The 23,962-nt window shown below is 48.3% G+C and overlaps 1 long non-coding RNA gene across 1 annotated transcript; it reads left to right on the top strand.

Annotated features, from left to right (window-relative positions):
• Nucleotides 1-422: 422 nt before the first annotated feature.
• On the top strand, nt 423-23,230 carry LOC119953709. Its single transcript, XR_005458081.1, has 2 exons — nt 423-698; nt 22,749-23,230. It is a non-coding gene; the product is annotated as an uncharacterized LOC119953709 (long non-coding RNA).
• Nucleotides 23,231-23,962: the final 732 nt, after the last annotated feature.

Below are 23,962 nucleotides of genomic sequence, written 5' to 3'. Positions count from 1 at the left end.
CCCCATGAGCCCCTGGTATGTCTTTACCATGCTGCAGCACGCACTGCCGTTTGCAGCACTGATGCTGAATTCATCAAAATTCTGGCATGAACCAGTTGGGGGAAAGTGGTCTTTTTTTTTAAAACTTGCCGTGATGTGAATTTGCATTGATGCAGCACCTTTCACAAACTCAAGATGTACCAAAGTATTTCAGAGCACGAAACGCTTCCAAACTGTAATCACTGTAGCAAAACACAGCAGCCCATTTTCACAAAGCCATGTCCACAGCCGTCAGCGAGATAAATGATCAGACAATCTGTTTTGGTGATTTTGGTTGAGGAATAAATATTAGTCCAGACGGTAGAATAACTCTCCTTCTCTTCTTTGAACAGGACGAAGGGATCTGTTGCTTCAGAGGGGAGGCAGGAGGGTAAGGGGCAGAATGCTGCACCCCCCTCATTAATATGTTGAGTGTTATTCCAGGAGATGCTTGGTTACCTACAACCTCCTGAGGCAAGAATGCGACACACACCAAGGCACCGGTCAACATCCTGTGTGTCTCAACTAAAACCTTATCCGCTGAAGAAGACGAAGGAGGAGCAAAGCAACGAGACAGGTTAGGGGGCAGCAACTTCAAGCTTGGTGCCTAAACACAGGAAGATCATGGGAGGAAGGAACTGTCGAAGAAGATGTTTGAAAGAAAATATAAGTTGGAAATGGTGAGATGAATTTTGATTTCAACACAGTGAGGATGGGGTGAGAGGGAGAACATGTACCGAGTACCAGAGTACCGAGAGTTTAGAAGGAACGAGTGGGGAAATATTAAGAACGCAATGATCTTGGCATGTATTGGTGCTTGTATTTTCCCAAATTCAAAATATCGGTTATAGTGCTCAATTGTTCTGTGTTTGATGATGTGAGTCTGGTAACTGATCTATGCTCACTATATCTGATTGATTAAGTCTGGGTGTGGACTTAGAGGTAAAGTAAATAGACGCAGTGGTGCAGTGTTAGTGTCCCTGCCTCTGAGCTGGAACGCATTCAAGTCCCAGTCCAGGAGATGCTAGCCAAGGAAGGTGGGTTCATAACGTGGCCGGACGGGTTGAGTATCAACTTGTAAATCTTTCCAATACAGGCCAATGGCAGGCGGTAAGTGCAGGAGAGATTCCTGGTCAGCTATCCTTCATCACTCCACCATCACTATCCATAGATCCAGACTACAATGTATATGTTAAAGCGTATTCCACCACAGGAAGCGGGACTCCTTGAGGGAGTTAGTTGGCTGGACAGCCAATGTGGAGCCAATTGGCTGGGATGGAATGGGGACCTGCTTCCTTGCCCTGACTGTGGTGGAGATTATGACGTTACGGGGTGGACCCACCTTCAGACAGACAGCTGAAGTCAAAGGGGAAACAGACTCAGAAGCCGAACATGAGTGCGAACAATTTCGTGAAATTTTGGAAATGAACCCATTGCGTAATTAGAAACTGTGGCACCTTTGCATTTCTCCTAGACAGGTCAAACATACAATGCTGAACATCAAGCCACAATGAACAACAACACTTAAGTATCTTTCCTCAACATTCTAAGCTATCTTATGATATCAGAAGGCCTTCTCTAGCTCAAACCATTCGTGTCATTGTCAAATGTTGAAAGCTGCTAAGAAACAATGCATATTGTAGGCCAAATATCACAGCATTGGGGCATTCTCCACACAAACTAGATTCCCTGTGATTAGTGACTCCAGTGCTCAAGTGTACTGCCTGTTTCATCAAAACAGGTCGTATTAATTGTTAATCAGCTCTGCGTATTTGATGAATAAATATGGCTGAATGATAAGGCTGCTCATTAATATCCGGTTCTATCACTTTTATGCATGATTAGTGGCTTATGAATACTTAATAAGTGAACAGACTTACTCACTCACTGACCAACATCAGTGACCCTATCCCCACCTCACGTCCATCACTAGGGAGCCAGCCCTACCTCAAAAGCCCACAAGTAGGTGGCTAACACCGAATGGGCAAAGTGCAGTTTTCAGAGAAAGTTGGATGAAATCACAGAATGCGACCCTCAAAATGATGGTTAACAAAAAAAAAAACAGAATTTGATATAATTGAAAGGCTAATTCAATCACTCCAAAGCAATGATTCAGCAAATGGGTGTTGGGCATCAAAATGGCCGCCAGACACTCTTAGTTGATTCTTGGAAAAGCCAACTATTTCAACATGTTTTTGGCCGAATAATCAATTCTTTTAATCCACTCAATATGTTCTTTCATTGACGAAGTGCATTGCGATGTTTTATTATTTTAAAGATGTACACAGGTTGCAGCTGCTGTTTACCCATTAAGTATTAAAGAATCTTTAATAGTCTGCACTGATTGAGGATCTAAAACTGTAACTTAGCTGCCATTTTCCAGGACATCTATCAATGTTAAATTGTGCAATTCAAGTTTATGGACATTCAGGAACATTAATAGTAAAGTAATGAGGCCCAAGCACTGTACAACTGCAATGTCTATGAACCCCTAGCCTCCCTCAGATGTTCTTTCACTCCGAAAATAAATGCTTACAGCTCAAATTTTTCATCCTCTAGCCATTATGTATTGATTCAACTCCTCTCTTCACCTACTGCAGAGGAAAGCTGTTGAGTGGATAATGATCTTGTCAGGTAACTTCATTCCCCAACCGTTCGATTCCGTCATCCAGTTTCACCGTTTCACCAAGAAGCTGGCAATGGAATGCCGTTTGGGTTTCAATAGCGCGGAAACAGTGGCACTGTGATCTGACGGAGGTCTTAAAGATTATGAAAGGGTTTAATAGAGTCGATACAGAGATGTTTCCATCTGTGAGTAAGTCCAGAATGAGGTTCCACAAATATAATGTAGCCACTAATAGGGGGTTCAGGAGAAAGCCCCTTACCCAGAGCGCAGATCGAATGCGGAACTCGCTATCGCAAGGAGTGGTTGAGGAGCCTCTGTGTGGATGCATTCCAATGAAAGCATTTGAGGAAGAAAGCAATAGAAAGTTAAGTTGGTGGGTCCACAGGAAGAAGAATGGGAGGTGGGTCAATTGATGCAGACTAGTTGAACTGTATTGGCGGTTTCTGTCCTGTAAATAGCTTTTAGATTTGTTGTTGTTTTGTGAAACTGTATTAGAACATAGAACATAGAACAGTACAGCACAGAACAGGCCCTTCGGCCCTCGATGTTGTGCCGAGCAATGAACACCCTACTCAAACCCACATATCCACCCTATACCCGTAACCCAACAACTCCCCCCCCTTAACCTTACTATTAGGACACTACGGGCAATTTAGCATGGCCAATCCACCTAACCCGCACATCTTTGGACTATGGGAGGAAACCGGAGCACCCGGAGGAAACCCACGCACACACGGGGAGGACGTGCAGACTCCACACAGACAGTGACCCAGCCGGGAATCGAACCTGGGACCCTGGAGCTGTGAAGCATTGATGCTAACCACCATGCTACCGTGCAGCAGTATTGATGCTGCTTACTTCATACACATTACAGTCGAGCAGAATATCCACCAATCTGATTAGCTGGAAACCTGAGAAGCAGTTTAGGCCATAAGACATAGGAGCAGATTTAGGCCACTTGGCCCATCTAGTCTGCTCCGCCATTCAATCACGGCTGATATTTTTCTCATCCCCCATTCTCTTCCTTCTCCCCATAATCCCTGATCCCCTTATTAATCAAGAACCTATCTATCTCTGTCTTAAAGACACTCAGTGATTTGGCCTCCACAGCCTTTTGCGGCAGAGTTCCACAGATTCACCACCCTCTGGCTGAAGAAATTCCTCTTCATCTCTGTTTTAAAGGATTGTTCCTTCAGTCTAAGGCTGTGGCCTTGGGTTCTAGATTTTTCTACTCGTGAAAACGTCCTCTCCACGTCCACTTTATCCAGGCCTCTCAGTTTCCTGTAAGTTTCAATAAAATCCGCCGCCCCTCATCCTTCTAAACTCCGAGTACAGACCCAGAGTCCTCAACTGTCCCTCATATGACAAGCTCTTCATTCCAGGGATCATTCTTGTGAATCTCCTCTGGTTCCTTTCCAAGGCCAGCACATCCTTCCTGAGAATTGGGTCCCAAGACTGCTCACAATACTCTAATGTGGTCTGACCAGAGCCTTATACAGCCTCATAAGTACATCACTGCCCTTGTATTCCAGCCCATTGACCTATTCCGCATCGCAATTTCTTTGACCTTATCAACAAGTGAAATAATCTTCTCCTTTGGTGGTGGACTAGCCATCATTCACAGAAACCGAGGGCTATATTTAGTCAGAGTCTTCCCTTTAGAAGTCCAGAACCCGGCTCCGACTGCTGCCAAGGCCTTTGCTGGAACTGAGGTCATCAGAAATGGACTCCTCATGAGGTGAATGGTATTGGGGATGGTTGGGGCCAGTCATGCAGGCCCTGGCAAGGTGGAGGAGGAGGTCGTTGCTCAGGGTGGAATGTGTACCATGGGGCCAGCCCACGCTGTTGAACCAATGACAGACTTTCAATGAAACACACAATGTTGCAGCACGATGCCCAGGGCAAAGGGGCATCCCCATATGGAGAGGCGCCTATCACAGGGGAACACCACGGGGACACCAATCAGAGACTTGCTAGCTTAAATTTGCTGATCGGCTCATTCACATTTCTTGAGCCTTTCAGCAGGCAATACAGAACAACATGGACTCCCCTTTAGAGCAGGAAAACAGTTTGCCAAACATTGAGAGGTGATGGAGACTTAGTATGGTTCGGATAGCGACCTCCTGGATTGGCGTGACGTTTCGGAATTTTCTCCACGTAAAGGTGCAAAGCGGCAGCCAGGTTTCCGGAATTCGATCTGGCGGACAGCCGAAGGCAAAAGTGAGGTCGGCAACCTAAGATTGGGGTGCGAGCCTGCAATTCCTACAGCGAGGCGAGGAGGAGGTGCCGGCCAACTGACGTCGAGGGGCGACTCTGGGATCTCCAGACCAGGGTTGAGGAGGGCAGGCAGACAACCAATCAAAAGGAACAGAGACCACCAGGCCCGATTTCCAGTACTGGCAGCAACAGGGACCTGGTGTCCTGAGCACTTGAAGGGTGATGTACAAGACCAAAAAAATGTCAGAGCCGAGGTAGGCCACTCAGCCCATCGAGTCTGCTCCGCCATTCAATGAGATAATGGCCGATCTCTGATGTAATCCTCAATTCCACATTATCCCCATAATCCTTCATTCCTTTCCTAATTAAAAACCTGTCTCTCTCAGCCTTGAACATACCTAATGACCCAGCCTCTACAGCTCTCTGTGGTAAAGAATTCACTACCCTCTGAGGGAAAAAGTTCCTCCTCATCTCTGTCTTAAATGGGCGACCCCCTTACTCTGAGATGATGCCCTTTGGTCCTAGACTCTCCCACAAGGGGAAACACTCTCTCAACATCTACCCTGTTAAGCCCCGGAAGAATCTGATATGTCTCAATAAGGTCACCTCTCATTCTACTAAACTCTAGTGAATTAGGCCCAACCTACTCAACCACTCCTCATAAGAAAATTCCCTCATACCGGGGATCAGCTGAGTGCAAGTTCTTTCTTTCTTATGATAATAATCTTCATAATAATCTTTATTGTCACAAGCAGGCTTACATTAACGCTGCAATGAAGTTACTATGAAAAGCCCCTAGTTGCCATATTCCGGCACCTGTTTGGGTACACAGAGGGAGAATTCAGAATGTCCAATTCACCTAACAAGCACGTCTTTCAGGACTTGTGGGAGGAACTGGAGCACCCAGAGGAAACCCACGCAGACACAGGGAGAACGCAGAGACTCTGCATAGACAGTGACCCAAACCGGGAATCGAACCTGGGACCCTGGAGTTGTGAAGCAACATTGCTACCCACTGTGCTACCGTGCCGCCCTTCAGGGTGTCTGATCCACAGGCCTTGGCTTTTTTGCCTAATTGGGTCCCTAACAGGAAATCATGCGACAGCGATATGACATAACCCTTGCCACCGCAGTCTACGAGCATTTATTGATAGTCCATGAAAAACGTGGGCGTGTTTTGTGGCCTCTTCCTAATGAACAAGCTTCAAAGTTCATCAGGTAAATCCCTAACTGCTCGCTTAAAAGAAGCCTTGTGTGAGGTGCTGGCTGCTGTCACTGCTCTTGTTGCCTTGAACGTCAGTCATTGTAGGCAAGAAAGCCACTCGCAGAATCAGCTAAACCACAGAAAGAAAGAGAACTTCTGAAACTTCAAATGCAGGTATTATGGGTGTGAATTAGTTTGCTTATTCAATCAAAAACACGGAGTGAGACAATCCGGTTGCAATTGCCAATCACTTGGGAGCTGAATCTCTAGCAGATCTGAACCAATTTGACTGTAAGTGTTTCCATAAATATGACTCGAAGTAAATTATTGAACCAGTCAATTCGAAACATTTAGCACAAAAGGCAAGAGTGCCCCCAACGCGCGTCTGGATAGAATAAAAATAACAAATGCTGGAGGAAAACCTTCCGACAATTGTGAGTTCAAACAAGGCCAGAAGATCTGCTGGATTCCAATTGAAAACTGTTCGCGATAATATCATACACTCCACCATCTTCTGTAAGACACGGTTAAATTAAGAAGAAGAAAATATAAGGCCCAATCTTTGCAAAATCACTCGAATGTCGAGCAGTTTATCTTTATTCAACATTAACAAATACTTCAGTGGAAACATGTTTCGATAAAATTTTACATGAATTTACAAAAAAAAATCAAAGCTACCAAGAGAAATTATCTCTTGCCCTCTTATCAGCAGCATAAACAGTGAGGCGATGAGGAAAATGAAACGTACTTATCAAAGGTACCATTTACAGAAATTCCTGAACGTGTACACTCTTTCTACAATGTTGGGATTCCAAAACGATATAGTTGAAGGAAGCTCACAACTGGCACAAAATGTGCCTTAGCTGCCAGAAATAAAACCGCCTTGTCATCCTGAGCAGAGTTGCCCATTGCCTCAGGGCACTGAATCCATTTTCTAAGTACAGCTCACACATGATCTTATTGATCACATTCACCTGAGGAAGGAGCAGTGCTCCGACAGCTAGTGTTTGAAACAAGCATGTTGGACTTTAACCTGGTGTTGTAAGACTTATTACTGTGCTCACCCCAGTCCAACGCCAGCATCTCCACATCATGATCTTATTGGACAGCGGAGGAGGCTCAAGGGGTCGTGTGGCCTCCTCCTGCCCCTATTTCTTATGTTTTTGTATTTCCATGGAAGAGTGACTATTAGTCATGGAGTCCCTACAGTGCAGAAGGTGGCCATTCGGCCCATCGAGCCTGCACCGGCCCTCTGAAAGGGGACTCTACCTAGGCCCACGCTCCAGCCCTATACCCATAAACTTACCTAACCTTTGGACCCTAAGGAGTCATTTATAGCATAGTCAATCCACCTAATCTGCACACCTTTGGACTGCAGGAGGGAACTGAAGAACTTGGAGGAAACCCACACAGACACGGGGACAACTAATGACTCATTTAAGCATGATCATCTTGATCATGCCCAGCGAGGGCGTGACCCACATGGTACTGGGCGTCACGGGTCGTGTGATTTGTGAGAGGCGAGTGGGCCTCTCCCACGATGCACCTGGCACGTCCAGATCAGCACCGGGTGTGATGGGGTGGTAGAATCGCACCCTTTATTATTCCCTCCGGAGGTACTGCCGGATCTGCTGTATTTATCCAGCATTTTCTGCTTTTATTTGCTAGCAAAGTTCTTCTGACGAGGTAATGTACCTTCTGGTGGAGAAAATCTGAGATTAGTTATTGGTGTGCACTGATTCTGCAATTATAATCTGAGATCACGCCAGAGAAGCAGCAAATCGGCCTGCAAAAAAGGAGAAATAAATAACTTGCATTTAAATAGCACCTTTCACATCCTCAGGCTGCCCCCACAATTAATGTGGTACACAGGGGGCGAGATTCTCCGCACTCCCGACGGTGCGGAGAATAGCGTGGCTCGTAAAATTTTACGGCCACGCTGTTCCGACGCCCTCCCGCTATTCTCCCCCCCCCCCCCCACACGCCCGACTCCCGATATGAATCGCTGCCGCCGTTTTTTTACGGCCGGCAGCGATTCTCAGCTGATCGATGGGCCGAGTTCCCAGCCCTTTACGGCTGTTTTTACGAACGGCAAACACACCTGGTCTGGCCGTTCGTAAAAACGGCCGTAAACACTCGCATTTTATAACCATGGCAGCGATTGGCACAGCAGTACCACGGCCGTGCCAAGGGTGCCATGGGCCCACGATCGGTGGGCACCGATCGCGGGCAGCGGGCCCGATGCCCGCGCAATATTTGTCCTTCCGCCGCCCCGCAGTATCCATTCGCGGGGCGGCTGAGGGGCATCCCGGCCCGCGCATGCGCGGGTTTCGCGCAAATACGCGATGACGTCATCCGCGCATGTGCGGGTTTCGCACAAATACGCGATGACGTCATCCGCGCATGCGCGGGTTGGAGTCTTCCAATCCGCGCATGCGCGGCTGACGTCATATGATGCCTCAGCCGGCGCTAACTCGGGCAAGCGGGCTTAACGAAATTCGTTAAGCCCGTGATGCCGGAGCTTGCGGCGTCGGGCTGCTAGCCCCGACCGGGGACCAGAATCGGTTCCCGGTCGGGAAGGGGGGGGCTGGCGTCATACCTGCCCGGGTTTGACGCCAGCTTTACGATTTCTCCTGGTTTGGGAGAATCGCGCCCAGGATGTGCGGCGGTCAATTTGCACACAGCAAGCTCTTGCTCAGCAAAGACACGATAGAGCATTTTACATCCTGGTTGAGGGACACATTTTGGCCAGAACACTGGGGGAACTGCCATTCTTCAGATATTGCCATGGGGTCTTTTACATCCACTTGAGAGTGTAGCTTTAAGATCTCATTGGAAAGACAGTCCAGCACTCAAAAGTTTTGTACTGGAGCAATATGCTTGAGTCTGTGGAATGGGTCTTGATGCACCCAGGGCTAATGTGGGGCATGAGAATTGCACAGAGCATTCCCTCTCCATCCTTTATTAAATGACTCGGCTGATAATAAGGATACGTGTGAAGGTCAGATGAGGGCTCTGACACCCCAGGGTAATACAGCACACTGAAGCTTATGAGTTACAAGCTCACAGATAAAGAATGGCGCTTTGGGTGGGGTATTGGAAGGCAGTCTTTTTCCAACGGTCTTTCGGAGAGGAGGGCGGAGAATTGGGAAAAAAATACATTCTTCTTGTGGTATCTCTTTTTGAGTGCTCTGATTAATCCTAAGGACTCCTCGTGGATTTGGGAAAGTTAATTGCTTCTTATTGAAAGCAAGGGATTGACTTCATAACTTCAATTTCTTGCCTTCAATGAGGATTCTTTCAAGATAAATCTTGTGCTAAGCTTTCTTTTTACTTTACTCGAGCAAATCTTTCCTGGCAGTTGATCAAGTCTAAACATCTGGCTACCAAATACCAGGAGCCACCACATCAGTGGCTGGCAGAACTGAACGCCAGACTGGTACTTAGAACCCACGTTGTGGAAGCTCAAAGCCTTTGCCTCCTGATTCCAGCTGGTGCCCAAGTTTTTTCAAACAGTATTTAGTCACACACTGAGTTGATGGTGTAGCCTACGTCAAGAAAGATTAAAAAAAGAAAGATCTGCATTTATGTAGCGCCTTTCGGAAACTCCAAAGGAATGGTGGCACAGTGGTTAGCACAGTGATTGGCACAGTGGCACGGTGGTCAGCACTGCTACCTCACAGCGCCAGAGACCTGGGTTCAAATCTGGCTTTGGGTGACTGTTTGTGTGGAGTCTGCACGTTCTCCCCGTGTCTGTGTGGGTTTCCCCCGGGTGCTCCGGTTTCCTCCCACAGTCCAAAGATGTGCCGGTTGGGTGGGTTGGCCATGATAAATTGCCCCTTAGTGCGCAAAGATGTGCAGGTTAGGTAGGGTTACTAGGACAGGGCGGAGGAGAGGGCCCAGTTGGGGTACTCTTTTGGAGGGTCAGTGCAGACTCGATGGGCTGAATGGCCTCCTCCTGCACTGTCGTGACTCTATGGATTTACAATCAATGAAGCACTTTTGAACTGTAGTCACGGTTATGGAGCGGGAAATACAACAGCCAGATTATGATTTGGGCGTTTGGCACAAATCTTGCCCCAGGACACAAGAGATGACATCCTGTTCCCTGAAAGGATAATAAGGGCTTTGGTTTCAGATTTCATCTGAAACTTGGCATCTTTGTGCAGCACTCTCTCAGTGTGTATATCAGAATGTAAATAAAGTTTTTTTAATATAAATTTAGAGTACCCAATTCATTTTTTCCAATTAAGGAGCAATTTAGCGTGGCCAATCCACCGTTTGGTGCAAACTCCACACGGATAATGACCCAGAGCCGGAATCGAACCTGGGACATCGGCGCCGTGAGGCAGCAGTGCTAACCACTGCACCACCGTGCTGCCAGAATGTAAATAAAGTTGAGGTATTGCATAGGTCAGGTATTTTCAAAGTCGGGGGCGCAACCCGCGGGTCGCACCTTCTGATATAGAAGAATCACACCTGGGTTTGGGGTCAGCCGCAAGAAACCGCTTTCCGGCGGGTAAAACAACAATTGTCGTCGTCTGGGTTACTAACCCACTATGATCCTGGAAAGCTTTTGCTCATCACGGGCGGAATTCTCCGCTCCCGCACGGAATCGGGAAGGCCGTTGTGAACTCGGCCGAGCTTCATGACGGCCTCGGAGGCCGCTCCTCGCACCTTATTCACCCCCACCCGGGGGGCTAGGAGCGGTGCTCCGTAACTGTTGGCCGCCGGGCCTTGACGGGCGGCGCGCCGAGAATGATGCAACGGCGGCGCCTAAGTGATATCAGCCGTGCATGCGCAGGTTGGCCGGCTCCAACGCGCGCATGGGCGGCTGACGTCACGACGGCTGACGGCTCCAACACGCGCATGCACGGTTGCCGTCTTCCCCTCCGCTGCCCCGCAAGACGTGGCGGCTTGATCTTACGGGGCGGTGGAGGGGAAAGAGTGCGTCGCTTTGAGACGCCGGCCCAACGATCGGTGGGCACCCGAGCACGGCCGTGGTGCTCACTCCCCTCTCCGCACCCCCACAAGCCACAAACGAGCATTTGCCGCCCATGTTCACGACGGCAGCGACCAGGTGTGGTTGCCGCCGTCGTGAACCAGTCGGGAACAGCAGGCCGCTCGGCCCATCCGGGCCGGAGAATCGCCGGTCGCTGTGAAAAACGGCGAGCGGCGATTCATCCGGGAGGGGAGTGGGGGTGGGAGAATCACGGGGGGTGCCATGGGGGCGTGTCGTGTGTCGCCCGGCCCTCCCGCGATTCTCCCATCCGGCGTGGGGAGCAGAGAATCGTGCCCCACGTGTGATGTATCCCCGTATGGTATTGGGGCCGTCCTGTCCCACAATATGGAGAACGGGGCCGAGCGGCCGATAGCTTTCGCCTCCCACACATTGACTGCAGCAGAAAAGAAGTACACGCAGATCGAGAAGGAGGGCCTGGCAGTGGTCTTTGCCGTGAAACGTTTCCACCAGTACGTATATGGCCGCCACTTCACTATCGTGACTGATCATAAGCCTCTGCTGGGACTTTTCAGAGAGGATAAGCCAATACCGCCCATTGCTCCCGCATGGATCCAGCGCTGGGCTTTGTTGCTCGCTGCATACGAGTATTCTCTGGAACACAAACCAGGAACCCAGATAGGGAATGCCGACGCACTGAGCCAATTGGCTTAACCGACCAGCCCCATATTGACCTCCACGACCGGTGAGGTGGTTGCAACCCTAGCTTTTATGGACTCCTTGCCTGTCACGGCATCACAGATCCGTGAGTGGACCCAGACGGAGCCAGTCCTGTCAAAGGTTCGGCACATAGTCCTGTATGGAGGGCAGCATAGACAGCTCCAAGGCGAGTTGCGGGCATTTTCCTCCAAGCTGTCCGAATTTAGCGTGGAAGACGGTATCCTCTTGTGGGGGACGGGTGTGATTATCCCGGAAAAAGGACAGGAGCTGATACTAAGGGACTTGCACAATGGGCATCCAGGTGTGACTGAAATGAAAATGTTGGCCCGGAGTTATGTCTGGTGGCCAGACCTCGACACCGACATTGAGAAGGTGGCCCAAACTGCTCCATTTGCCAGGAGCATCAGAAGCTTTGCCGGCCGCGCCCCTACATCACTGGGAATGGCCAGGGCGGTCTTGGGCGCGCTTGCATGTGGATTTCGCCGGCCCTTTCCCATGTTCCTTCCATTAATCGATGCCCAGTCTAAATGGCTAGAGGTGCATAAGATGGGAGGCACAATGTCCTGTGCAACAATCAAGAAGATGCGTTTGTCTTTCAGGACGCATGGCCTCCCCAAGGTGCTGGTCACGGACAACGGCACTCCGTTCACAAGTGAGGAGTTTGCGAAGTTCATGAAGATGAACGGCATAAGCCATATCCGCACCACTCCATACTATCCGGCTTCAAATGGGTTGGCGGAACGTGCAGTGCAGACATTCAAACGAGGCCTAAAGAAGCAGTCTTCCGGGTCTATGGACATGAGACTGGCTCATTTTTTGTTTTCATAGAGGACCACTCCACATGCGGTGACTGGGGTAGCTCCCGCAGAACTCCTAATGGGCCATGAGAGTTTGCACCCGCCTCAGCATGGTTTTCCCGGACATTGGCGCAAAAGTATGCCGCACACAAGAGTGGCAGGGACATGGCATCGGCCGATTCGGTAGTTTGCACCCGGTGACCCAGTGTTCATTCAAAATTTTGCTGGTGGTGCCTAGTGGGTCCCTGGCATTATCTTTTGCTGCCCGATCCAGCGCCTCGTGCAAATGGTGTCCGGCCTGCGGCAAAACAAGTCCAATGCCTTCCTTCGTCAGGGTCTTCAATGGATTCCTTGGACTTTGGGAGGGAGGGATGTTATAACCTGCCTGCTTACCACTGGCTGGGGACTAATGGCAATCCCACAATCCTTATGGGCTGGTTTAGCACACTGGGCTAAATTGCTGGCTTTTAAAGCAAACCAAGGCAGGCCAGCAGCACGGTTCAATTCCCGTACCAGCCTCCCGAACAGGTGCCAGAATGTGGCGACTAGGGTCACAGTAACTTCATTGAAGCCTACTCGTGACAATAAGCGATTTTCATTTCATTTTTCATTTTCTTAGGGATTATGAGCTTCCCCAATGAGGGGGCAGAGAAATCATTAGCAGATTCCCTGCATAAATAGAGCTGGCCAGTGTGGAACCAGCTGGAGAAGAGTGAGCAGCAAGCGAGTTGCTGCTGCTGTTGTATATATATGTATATATGTTATTGTAAATAAATGTTATTTCTTTCTATCCTTCAACGCGTGCTGGATTCTTCGTGGCCCTCACGAAAAATGTGTAGTTCTTTTCTGGTGTGTCTACATTTGAGAGCTAGGGATCTCAATGTGCGAATTGTTCATTCACCTAGACTGTTAGATCGAAGGTAATGAGGAGACTAAGCAGTGTGATCAATATTCCACTTCTTACACATATCCTGAAGTGGCTTACCAATAAATGTTGGACCATAATAATCTCTAAGCACAGAAAAATAAACTGAAAGTTTATGTGTGAAAGTTGTGCTTACCATCTGGTGCGATTGTTTATTAATGGGGTACTTGGTAAAGTAGTTGATGATGACGATGAAGTGAGTGCCATGAACATGAAAGAGGGCGGATGCAATTTTTGACCAAGGATGGGTAGGACCTTCATGTGGAATTAATGGTGCATGTGCTGACTTGACATATGCCCTTGACATGCCTCGCACTTCTTTTTTTTTAAAATAATATTTATTGGAATTTTTTACAGAAAATATAGAACATAACGATAAACAATGAAATGCAACAAAATAACCCATAATAACTGTAACACCCCCCAGACCGTATCGACGCATGTATCACATCCCCCCACCCCCCCAACCCCAATGAACAACAAAAGAACTTAAAAATAAATTAAAATTAAACAAACAAACATAGTCATCGTCCCCCCCCCCCCTTTTCCCTCCCCCTTCCCCCCCCCCTCTCCCCCAGGTTGCTGCTGCTACTGTCCCCATACCCTATTGTTGAGCCAGAAAGTCAAGGAAAGGTTGCCACCGCCTAAAGAACCCTTGTACCGACCCTCTCAGGGCGAATTTGACCTTCTCTAGCTTAATGAAACCCGCCATGTCATTGATCCAGGTCTCCATGCTTGGGGGCCTCGCATCCTTCCATTGTAGCAAGATCCTTCGCCGGGCTACTAGGGACGCAAAGGCCAGCACACCGGCCTCTTTCGCCTCCTGCACTCCCGGCTCCACCCCAACCTCACAAATCGCGAGTCCCCATCCTGGTTTGACCCTGGATCCCACCACCCTCGACACCGTCCTCGCCACCCACTTCCAGAACTCCTCCAGTGCCGGGCATGCCCAGAACATATGGGCATGGTTCGCTGGACTCCCCGAGCACCTGACACACCTGTCTTCACCCCCAAAGAACCTACTCATCCTCGTCCCAGTCATGTGGGCCCGGTGCAGCACCTTGAATTGGATGAGGCTAAGTCGCGCACACGAGGAGGAAGAATTAACCCTCTCCAGGGCATCAGCCCATGTCCCGTCTTCGATCTGTTCCCCCAGTCATCCCCCTCTTGCCACACCTCCTTGGCACCGCTTCAGCGCGGGAAAGAAAACCAGTAGAGGCCACGCCCCCACCTCAAGCTCCGCCCCCGCCCCACAGCGCGGGAGACCAGAGGAAAGCCCGCGCTTTCACACTGCCACACCCCACCCTTCTGACGCAGCTCCTCAAAATCCAGTTTCACCCCACCCCCGGCCCCGTACAGAAGAGAACATATAAAGCACATACCCCCAACGTTCCCCACATACCCTACACCCATACCCAACAGGCAAACCCACCCGGAAACAGAGCAAAAAAAAAACCAGCATAAAAAAAAAACACGTGTCAAAATTGAAGAACAGCAACAGCGAAAACAGCAACGGCCATAGTGTGTCCCCAGATCCTAGTTCGAGTCCAGTTTCTCCGCCTGTACAAAGGCCCATGCCTCCTCCGGGGACGCGAAGTAGTGATGCCGGTCCTTATATGTCACCCACAGACGCGCAGGCTGCAGCTTGCCTCGCACTTCTTGATGACGTCAATGTCCCTGTTCACACCCAACCAATAGACTGTCTCTTGGAGTCTTCTCTGTGATCTGCGCCCATGCGTGAGTGATGAAGTTAGTGAAGAATATCAGGTCCCAAAGATTCCGGTATGATGACCAGTCTTCAAGAATGAAAATGACTCATCCTACCTCATCCCGGTAAGGCCAAAATTCCAATAGAGAGACTGAGACTGGAGCCGGGAAATGTAAGGGTGTGGAAAGAGCGAAACAGAGATAATAATAATAATTTTTATTATTTTCACAAGTAGGCTTACATTAAAACTGCAATGAGGTTACTGTGAAAATCCCTAGTCGCCACACTCCGGCGCCTGTTCGGGTACACGGAGGGAGAATTCAGAATGTCCAATTCACCTAACAAGCACGTCTTTCGGGACTTGTGGGAGGAAACCGGAGCACCCGGAGAAAACCCACGCAGACACGGGGAGAATGTGCAGACTCCGTACAGACAGACAACCATCATCCAGCAATCTCCGCACACCTCCACCCACCCCACTGTTCAACACAGTGAAATGTGTAAAGCCTTTCACCACCTCAGGATGTCAAAGAACAACTTATCGGGGAAATAGGTTTTATTAATTAAAATAAATAAAGGTAAATAAATATGAATAAATAAAAATAAAGTAAGTACTTAAAGCATTTATGTGTAGTTAAGAAAAGTATAATTTTTAGTTGTAGCTGGTATTAGCTTTGATATGCAGGGTAAATTGTAATGTACATAAGATAAGTGTAAATATTTCTTTTGTTTTTCTCATTTGAAGCTGATATTTTTATTGACAAATGAATGATTAAGCATTTTTTGTTAATCATGCTGAAATATTCACTGCGTATTTAAGCTCATTGATGGGGTCATGGATAATACACATGACAGATTTGAACCTTGCGGCCCTCAGACATGAAGGAGGGTCACTCATGCGGCCCACTCATCAGCCCGGTTGCCCATCACCTGTCGAGACATTCTGGAGAAGGTGCAACAAAGATTTATAAAGCTGATGATTTGGCCTACGTTTGCTCGAAAGAGGAACACCTGATTTGCCACTTTCACCTAAGATAAATTTGACAAGTTTTTACGTGGGTTTCCTCCGGGTGCTCCGGTTTTCCCTCACAATCCAAAGATATGCAGGTTAAATGGATTGGCCATGCTAAATTGACCCTTAGTGTCCAAAGATGTGAAGGTTAGATGGGGTTACTGGGACAGGGCGGGGGATTGGGCCTAGGTGGGTTGCTCTTGCGGAGGGTCAGTGCTGACTCGAAGGACCGAATGGCCCCCTTCTGCACTGCAAGGATTCTATGGATTCATTGTAATCTATAATCAGGTAGCTGGCTGTGCTGCGAGAAGGCGCTCACTGTCAACTGGTTGTAGAAAGGCTGCTACTTCATCCATAGATGAAAGATTAAAGTACCCCATGAACCTACACAGTACATCATCACACACTGCCCTCAGGGGAAATTCGCAGGTAGCCTGTTATATGTCCCCAGAGTTACATTGGAGGCTTTGGTCTGGATTTCTGACTTAGAAATCATAGTTAGATTTGTTTTTTGCTGCTCACAGACGAAAGTGGAGGATAAGATAATACCAGAACTGGGGTGCTATAACTACCGGCAAGGCTGAACAAGCTTTAGGCCACTATTTTCTCAGAAAGGAAAGACAGGAAAATTCTGAAATTATTTGATTTGTTAGATGTGGAGAAGATATTTCCACTGTTGTTGGTGCGAGGGAGGGGAGGACGGAGGGCATCATAAATATAAGCTACTCACTTATAAATTCAAGAACATATTTAGGAGGAACATCTTTACCCAGACAGAGATTATGGAATTCGCTATCATCATAGAATCCTTACAGTGCAGGCGTTGGCCATTCAGCCCATCGAGTCTGCACCGACCCTGCGAAAGAACACCCTACCTAGGTCCACTCCCCCGCTCTATCCCCGTAACCACACCTAACCTTTGGACACTAAGGGGCAATTTTAGCATGGCCAATCCACCGAACCTGCACATCTTTGGACTGCGTGAGAAATCCGGAGCATTCGGAAGAAACCCCCCCCAGACACGGGGAGAGCGTGCACACTCCACACAGAGAGTGAGCCAAGGTCGGAATGGAACCTGGGTCCCTGGCTGTGGCATTGTCATAACTGTAAGAACTGCAAGGGTTAATGAAATGTATAACTCAACCACTAGAGGGAGATAGACGTACAAGTATATATGACATTGATGCTAAGCCTGATGGAAGAGAGGTGAAGGACATGGCTAGAAAACTGAAGGAAAGATAGTGGGCGGCATTCTCCCAGCCCCGCACCGGGCTAGAGAATCCCCGCAACTGCGCCACGCCGCTCTGACGCCAGCACGCGATTCTCCGCAGAGCGGAGCATCGGCGCCATTGGCGCCAGTGCGTTTGGCGGGGCGCCGATTGCGGGCCGCTCTACGCAGCCGGGCCGCCGATTCTCCAGCCCGGTTGGGCCCAGCGGTTACTCTACAAAGGCAAAGTCCCGCCTGCACCGTCCACACCTGGTCTCAGCCAGCGGGAACACTGCGCACAGGGACGGGGGGGGTGGCCTGTGGGGGGAGGGGGGGGGCGGAGGGGGGCTCCGACACCGGGGGGGGGGGTGCTCCGATGGGGCCTGGCCCACAATTGGGGCCCACTGATCGGCGGGCCGGCCTCTCGCTCCCCGGGCCTATTTTCCTACGCGCTGGCCCTTGAACTCCCGTGCCATGTTGCGTCAGGGCCGGCACGTTGAGAGAGGCCACCGCGCATGCGCGGGTTGGCGCGGTGCACAGTTCGCGCCGGGATGGGAGGCTGGAGCGGCGTGAACCGCTCCAGCGCCGTGCTGGTCCCCTGTAGCCCCCTGTAGGGGCCAGAATCGGTACTCCCAGCGGCGTTTCCGACTGCATGGACATTCTGCCGCCGAATGGGAGAATCCCGCCCAGTGTAAGTAAGAGCAGATCATAGTTTATACCAGTATAGAGATTAGTATACACTCTCCAAAATAGTAGTGTTAATAAATGTATAGCTTTGTTCAAGTTCAAGCTATTTTGTGGTCTTTGTGAACACTACGCCAACCATCCTGGAATAAGCAACACAAAGAAAATCACACTGGCTGCTCTGAAGCAGCAGTGCTAACCCTTGTGCCACCGTGCCTCAAGGAATAATTGGGGCAAAATGCATCAACTCCCTCAAGGGAAAGCTGGGCAGAATGCGGAGGAAGAGAAGAATAGACGGTTATATTGATAGAGTTAGGTGAAGTCGGGGTGGAAAAAGGCTCATGTGGTGCATAAACACCAGTATGGACCAGTTCAGCTGAATAACCTGGTACTGTGATTCTATGTACTTCTGAAGAATAGGAACAATAATTCAATCTGCAGCAAGATTATTCACAGAGGAAGCATTACCTATCCATGAGAGTGATCAGCATGTTCGCAATGAGACAGAAATTGGCAATGTGGTAAATAGCCAGGAGGAAAGTCTTAGTTCACAGGGCGATATTAGGGGCTGGTTTAGCTCATTCGGCTAAATCGCTGGCTTTTAGAGCAGACCAAGCAGGCCAGCAGCACAGTTCGATTCCCGTACCAGCCTCCCCGGACAGGTGCCGGAATGTGGCGACTAGGGGCTTTTCACAGTACCTTCATTGAAGCCTACTCATGACAATAAGCGATTTTCATTTTTCATATAGGTAGCTGGTCAGATGGGCAGAACAGTGGCAAATAGAATTTAACCCTGAAAAGTGGGAGGACTAACAAGGCAAAGGAATACACAATGAATGGTGGACGCTAGGATGTACAGAAGACCAGAGGGGCCTTGGGAACTGTCTGCAGTTCTGGTCACCACACTGTTCAGAAGGATTCACCTGGATGTTGCCTGGGTTGGCGAGTTTCAGCTATGAAGGCAGGTTGGTTAGGCTGGGGTTGTTTTCCTTGGAGCCGAGAAGGTTGAGGGGGAACCTGATCGGGGGTGCACAAGAATTATGAGGGAAATAGGTCGGGTAGATAAGAAGGAGTTTTTTCTTTGTTGCATGAGAAGTTGCAGAGGACCTGTAATTTACTTTTATGTGTGGGCGTTGACCATAATGAGTTACTGTGAAAATCCCCTAGTCGCCACGTTAGGGTATACTGAGGGAGAATTCAGAATGTCCAATTCACCTAACAGCACGTCGTTCGGGACTTATGGGAGAAAACCGGATCACCCGGAGGAAACCCACGCAGACACAGGAAGAACTTGCAGACTCCGCGTTGTGAAGCAACTCCTGCACCCTCAGCACTCGTGGCAAAATTCCCAGGCTGAGAATGGATATTGGGAATTTCAATATACTTTTTACCCCCCCACTCCCCCCCCCCCCCCCCCATTACAATGTTCCACCCAGCTGCATTAGTGCACAAGTCATAGCAACACACATATGATTGCCCAATGTGTGCTCCCAGTGGGAGATGTCCTGTGTCAGGAGGAGTAAACGTTATTCGTAAAATGTAACTGACCACCTGACAAAACTCCTTTGTCTCGGCGCACAGAGCTTTGCACAGTCTATTGTAGAACTTGCCACTACAGAAAAACCAGCATGAAAACCATGCTTCAGCATAAAATTGACTTTTAGCTTTTGAACGTTAACCTCACACCCTGTATGTACCTGAAAATTGTATTTATACTGACACCGGTGTTACAAATCATCCTGAAAGATTTCCGTTGCTGAACTATGTATTGCACTGAGCTTACGGACCCTGCTAATAGATACCTTTGAGATCTTTGAACATGGATCTGCTGTGGCTCTCAGAGTTTCCTTCCTAGCCTCTCTCATGACCTCTCTCATGGCTTTTCCCTTTGCCTCCCCTTTAGTCTTGCCCTGCACATCTTTCATAAACTCTCTCACAACCTTTCTTTCTACCCTCCTCTCCTAACTTCATATTATCAGATTGTTTGCATCGACACTAAGACACTGCTCATGGAGTAAGAACATTTTACAACTCCTCTGGATCTATCTATCGTTTCTTTATTGTCCATCACCCTTCTTCCCCATTTGCTTTGCACCTTCCCCTTCCCACATCCACCTCCCTCTCGCCCGCCGTGTTAATTATATATCAGCTGTGTTTAACTATGGAAAGCATGAATTGGGGGTCTCTTTTGAGCACAATGAAAGAGGGCGGCTTGTGGTGCAGTAGGTACTGTCCGTGCTTTGGTCAACCTGCAAAATCCCTCCAGACACACCAGTAGCTGGAGGTAAGAGCGAGAGAAACTCCTGGTCAGCCATTCTTGATTCCCAGGGCTGCCCCTCAATGAATCAGCCTCTGGTGACAGACTAGAGACCTATCCCAGGAATAACTCACTATAGAAACAGACAAAAGTCTGCCTGAATGCACCCGTAGGTGCGGGCAGAGAATTGGAATTGGGCAAAGAAAGAGGCACTTACTGAAACTATCGTTTGATTGAGTTCGGAGGTATACGCTTGTAGTGTTTCACTCAGTAAATAAATAGAAGACTGAAAAACGATTGGCTCCATTATTACCTTCACCAACTGGCCCTCCAGAATAGAACTTCCTCTTCCCCTTGCTCTGCACTTTGGTATAAACTGTTAAATCTCTAACTTGTTTTAGTTCTGATGTGACGTCATCGACCTGAAAAGTTAACACTCTCCACAGATGCTGTGTGACATTCTGAGTCTTTATGTCATATTTCCAGCCACCAGAGATTTTGTGCTTTATTATTTATGACTTTTTTCTTCTGCCTCTGCTGAAGTCAGATAGAGTCCTGAACATGTCCAAAGGTTAGGTGGGGTCAAGGGATAGGGAATGGGAGTTTCCAAAAGTTAGGTGGGGTCATGTTGGTAGGGAGGGGAAGTGGGCTGAGGTAGGGTGCTCTTTCCGAGGGTCGGCGCAGATTCGATTGTCCGAATGGCCTCCTTCTGCACTGCAGGGAATCTATGATTCTATAGCAGAGACCAGGAACATTCCATATTCTTATCCCTACAGGAAAGGACGAGGTGACTCGGGCAAGACCTCTTCACTAACCATTCCAACACCAAACATCCATATGTTGTATGAATGTCCCAGTTGGTCCTGCTATTATTCAGAACTGAGACCAGGGTGGGGCGGGGAGGAAGTGGGAGGTGTGGAAAGACAGCACATAGGTGCTACATCCCAGCTGGCAAGGTGGGGACTTGTTTTTTAAAAGGAACATCAATATACAAATTGTAGTCAATACTGCATTCAGCTGGGCAATAGCAAAGAGGGTGGGTACTAAAAACTCTACAGCATCAACATTGCATCATATGATATCAGTCTATGAATAATTAACATCATAAATTAATTTCCTATCATTCTGATGGAGCTTGAACCCATGTTAAAAAGGAATGTTGCGCGTACAGAACCGCAGAATATTTCTGTTTCTACACTATTGCCTCTCCTTTCTATTGTCTTGTTATGCTCTTGACTTAGCATAAGCTGCTTCCTTGATGTACACTCTGACAAAGGAAGGTTCAGACGTGGAGATAGCTTCAACACGTTTATTGAACTATTAACAATTCTCCTACTTGGATTCGACCCTACTGTTAATCCTTCTATAGCTACTCAGACTGACGAACCAGTCTGCTACAATCCACGTGGTGGGTGTAATGTTGAATCAACCCTGTGTCTGTACTCACTGAGTGTCTCCACTAGAAAGAGGAAGATCATGTGTGCTGTGTCCTTTTTATAAGGGTTGGTGTAATGCCCCCCTGTGGTAGTGTCATCTCTGTGTGTATCGTGAATGCCCATTGGTCGTGTCCTATCTTACTGACCTATTGGTTGAATGTCTGTGTGTCATGTCTCTGGTGCTCCCTCTAGTGTCTAGCTAGTCTACGTGTATTTACATTAACCCCTTGTGTATTTACAGTGATGCATATCACCACATCTATCTCCTAGTTTTACTTTCCAGATCAGTAACAATGCTCAGAGTGTACCATTCACGAGACACCAACCCGGTGAAAATGGTGAATCCTCTCCAGTCCTCCTGTCCTTTCGGGAGTTTCTGTCGATGGGTGAGATCCAACCGAAAACTGGTCGGGGCTCAAATTAGGCCCTGGCGAAACCAAAACAAAAAAGATTCTTTGAATTTTTTTCCGACCACACGCGTTAGACTGACCACCCTAGCTCAAAGCTTTCCTTTTTTGCAAAAGCCACTGTTGTGTTATGCTTCTTGATGTAGCATAAGCTGCTTCCTTGATGTATACTCTGACAAAGGAAGGTTCAGACTTGGAGATAGGTTTAAGACATTTATTGAACAGTTAACAATTCTCCGACTTGATTTACACTCTCCTGCTAATCTTACTAATAGTAACTCAATCTAACTAACCAGTCTGCTCTAATCCATGCTGTGGGTGTGATGCTTCCTGATCTGCCCCTGTCTCTCTGAGTGTTGCCAATGGAAAGAGAAAGAGCATGTGTGCCCTGTCCTTTTATATGGTTTGCCCCCTTGTGGTAGTGTCACCTCTGGGTGTGTCTTGACCATTGGTCGTGTCCTATCTTCCTGACGTATTGGTTGAATGTCTGTGTTTCATGACGTCTCTGGTGCTCCCTCTAGTGTTTACTCAGTCCTAGTTTATCTACATTAACCCCTTGTGTATTTACAGTGATGCATATCACCACAGCCACCAGACGGCACTCAGGAGTTGGAACTCCCACGCTGGTCACCTTCCCCACTTCCAAATTGGCCAGTGGTCCTAGGTGCTGCTGCAGCTAAGGTCAACCAACCATGCACAGGCCAAGGGATAGACGCCAGGATGCTTTGGTCCCTATGAGCACCTGACCACAGCTGGCAGTGCCATAACCCACAGGCCAGCTGATGATCTTCCAGAGTCGAGATGCCAGCCATCGTGGTTAAAAGGAAATGCAGGCAGCTGGGCATTGAGTGTTTGCTAATTATTTCTGTGCAACTGTTATAGTTGGATGCAATGTCAAGCACTTCCAAAATGTAATTGAGAGCACAAAATGCTTTCGAAACATTAAATATTATCCGCGTGTTGGACTGATTACTTCCTGATTAGAAGTTAATGATGATGAAGGGTTTTGTGCATTTAATGCAGCCACAATATAAATGCTAATTCACACCGAATGATATTCTTTCACCTAAACAGAAGGCAGGGATCGCTTCCATTAGTCTGCCCATCCTAGGCAGGTTTGTCAACAAATTGATACGCTCAGTGCTGTGGGAGTTCTTCGAGAAAGTTAATTTGAAAACAAAACTGTTGGCAAAAGAACTCCAATTACCAAGTCAATCTCTGAGGCCGCGACTTAACGGCATATTTACAAGGCAGCGCTGGGAGTATTTGACACATCCTCACTGTTGTCTTGTAGCACCTGGCTGTCAACAAAAAAAAGAGGTTTTGCAGGTCTCAGAGCTATCAAAAATCCAATCTGTGCAGCATTTCTTTCCAGATTGCAATGTTTGATAGTAAATTAGTATATTTTCTAAAATCGTGTCTCGTCAGACAGCAAAAGGAAATTTAATTCTACAGTGTATAAGAAAATAAAGCCACACATTTTGCAGCGAAATGCTTTCCATCCTGTCACCCAGGCAGGTTTTTTTTCATCGTCGTTCTGTAGTTTTGTCCTGTCCTCTTCCCTCTTGCTGCATTGTGATTCCACAGGTGCGAGGAGCCATCTGGTATCCCAGCTAATTGACCATTACTCACAGGATCGGACAGGGAGCGTTGGCAGCTGACTTGAGAAGGGAAAGGGCGGGCTATCACCTTTGACCCCCCGCTGCTGTCTGTATCGAAGAGCTGCACAGACTCTTTATAGCAAGGGGTCCCTGGGAAGCAATCAGGACCAGCAGCTCTTCCTC

The sequence above is a fragment of the Scyliorhinus canicula genome, chromosome 18 (genome assembly GCF_902713615.1).
Source record: "Scyliorhinus canicula chromosome 18, sScyCan1.1, whole genome shotgun sequence".
In the NCBI taxonomy this organism is placed as follows: domain Eukaryota; kingdom Metazoa; phylum Chordata; class Chondrichthyes; order Carcharhiniformes; family Scyliorhinidae; genus Scyliorhinus; species Scyliorhinus canicula.
The sequence above is the reverse complement of the archived record's forward strand: the minus strand, read 5'-3'. Positions and strand labels throughout refer to the sequence as shown.